The sequence below is a fragment of the Aplysia californica genome, unplaced genomic scaffold (genome assembly GCF_000002075.1).
Source record: "Aplysia californica isolate F4 #8 unplaced genomic scaffold, AplCal3.0 scaffold00153, whole genome shotgun sequence".
Lineage (NCBI taxonomy): Eukaryota > Metazoa > Mollusca > Gastropoda > Aplysiida > Aplysiidae > Aplysia > Aplysia californica.
In genome coordinates, this window is record NW_004797423.1 from 945,845 (window position 1) to 948,224 (window position 2,380).

Consider the following 2,380-nt stretch of genomic DNA (forward strand, 5'->3'; position numbering starts at 1 on the left):
GAAACGCGTTCTGATAAGGACAAGATAGGACAGCGCTGTGCACGAGTTGACCCCGGTCAATCCCCGACTTGACGCGTGAAATTGCAGGTCACCTGCCGCTAATTTATGGCCTACCGCGGGGGGCCCGGACTAACTAAAAGATCGCTGAGACGGAATTTCGGACGCCGTGACTAATCAAGGCCTACAGATTTTGGCTCTTATAATAATTTGTCACAGCTGGATGATGTGCGGCATCTTTTCTAGGCAATTAGTTCATTTATTTGGAGAAAGGTTCTGTGTTATGAAAGTTCTTACGATGAACTAAGTGAAATTCTCTTGCGGGTCAAATATAATTGTTGGCTGGGTTTTGAGTTTGACACCATTGCTGTAGTTTTTTGTCTCACGCGATGCTACTTTGTGCAGTGTGATGCTTCATATCAGACTACTTTTGACTATACTGCTGTGTAAAGTTTTAGATAAATGATACAATTAAAAATTGGGTTCTTTTACTTTTCAAAGTTTTGTTTACTCTGTGTTATTCAGTATTCAGCAGTCTTAATACAGTAGTATGTACAGGTGAAAATGTGGTCAATATTGGGTTGACAACTCATAAACTGCGACTTATGACAACTTTTACTCTTCTCTCTCTCTCTCTCTCTCTCTTTTTTTGCTCTCTCTCTCTTTTCTCTCTCTCCTCTCTCTCTCTCTCTCTCTCTCTCTCTCTCTCTCTCTCTCTCTCTCTCTCTCCTAGCCCACTCTGTCTCGTGCTCTCACCCTAAAATCACAGACATAGACCACTTTTTCTTTCCTTCGCATTTGAAAGTAACCAAAAACGTGGCATCATACATTGACTGAAATTACCATTTTTTGTGATACAAAAAACCTGTCCACAATTATATCGAAACGCGACAAACATACCTTCTTCATAAAGCGTTGTCTATAAATCCCGAAAATATTATCCTCAAGACCCCTTCGTCCATTTTCGCTGAAATGAAAAAATCAGGAAAGACGTAGTTGAGAAGTCGCATACAAATCTGAGAATAACATCACGAACAGGCAGTAGAAAATCCTTCACCACTGCTGCAATACGTTCAGTAAACATATGAAAACGATATCGTTATCATACATGCACATGTCACATATACAAGTGTGAGATGCCTGGATACAAATCTGAGAATGTTATGAAAAAGAAAGTAGATTCTAATAATCCTTTATCACTACTGAAATAAGTGAAGTGTAACATGGTGATGTATTCACAAATTTGAGAATATCACGAAAAGGAAAGTAGAAAATCTTAATCACCGCTGAAATAAAAAAAAAGTTATAATGCTTTAGTTACAGCTCTCTCAGACTATCGCATGAAAGGTAAAAGAAAATCATTAATCAGCACTGAAATAAGTTAGGTATCATGTTTTAGTTACAGATCTGAGAATATCACATGAGAGGTAGATTTAGTATTTAAAAAAATCCTTTGTCGCTTTTATCACCGCTGCAAAAAGTACAGTATGCTGTTGGAGTTACAAATCTGAAAATATCACGAAAAAGGAAGTAGAAAAATGAAAATCATTTTTATCACGACTGAAATCAGTAAAGTACACAATTTATTATGGTTTTGCAGTTAGAAATCTATGAATATCACATAAAAGGTAGTAGAAAATCCTCGCTGAAAATTTACTTATAAAGTATAGAATGTTTTCGTTACAAGTCTGAAGAATATTACGAAACAGGTAGTCTAGTAGAAAAATCCTTTATCACGTTTATCACCGTTGGAATACGTAAAGTATGATATTAAAGTTACAAATCTGAGAATATCACGAAACAGGGAGCAGAAAAATCCTTTATCACGTTTATCACCACTGAAATTATAAATACATTATGATATTTAAGTTACAAATCTGAGAATATCACGAAACAGGTAGTAGAAAAATCCTTTATCACGTTTATCACCACTGCAATAAGTAAAGTATGATTATATTAAAGTTACAAATCTGAGAATATCACGAAACAGGTACCGGTAGCAGAAAGTCCCTGATCACCGATGAAGTAAGTAAAGTACACATGATGATGTAGTAATGTATCTCGGCCTTAGATACATGGGCGAGATGCTGACACTGTAGCCCCCTCACATCACATCACGTGCAACATCTCAGGAGCACGTCTAGCCCAAACTGTGGCCGCTCACTCAGTGCTCGGGATGTCAACAACGAGGGTCTCTTCTGCACACGGGGAGGAGGGGGAGAAGACTACGGAGAGTGAGAGAAGGGGAGAGAGAGAGAGAGAGAGAGAGAGAGAGAGAGGGGGAGAGAGAGACAGAGAGAGACAGAGATAGATAGACAGAGAGAGAGAGACAGAGAGAGACAGAGAGAGAGAGAAAGAGAGAGAGAGACAGAGAGAGAGAGAG

At 38.4% G+C, this 2,380-nt stretch overlaps 1 protein-coding gene across 1 annotated transcript in view; it reads right to left on the minus strand.

The window, feature by feature from the left end:
- The window catches only part of LOC101853932, a 10,529-nt gene extending 8,343 nt beyond the window's left edge, over positions 1-2,186 (minus strand). Inside the window, exons 1-2 of the mRNA XM_005097382.3 lie at positions 1,992-2,186; positions 898-964 (exon numbers count right to left, since the gene is read on the minus strand). The gene's annotated coding sequence lies outside the window, so the exon portion shown is untranslated. The remainder of the gene's footprint in view (positions 1-897; positions 965-1,991) is intronic.
- Between the last annotated feature and the right edge of the window lie 194 nt (positions 2,187-2,380).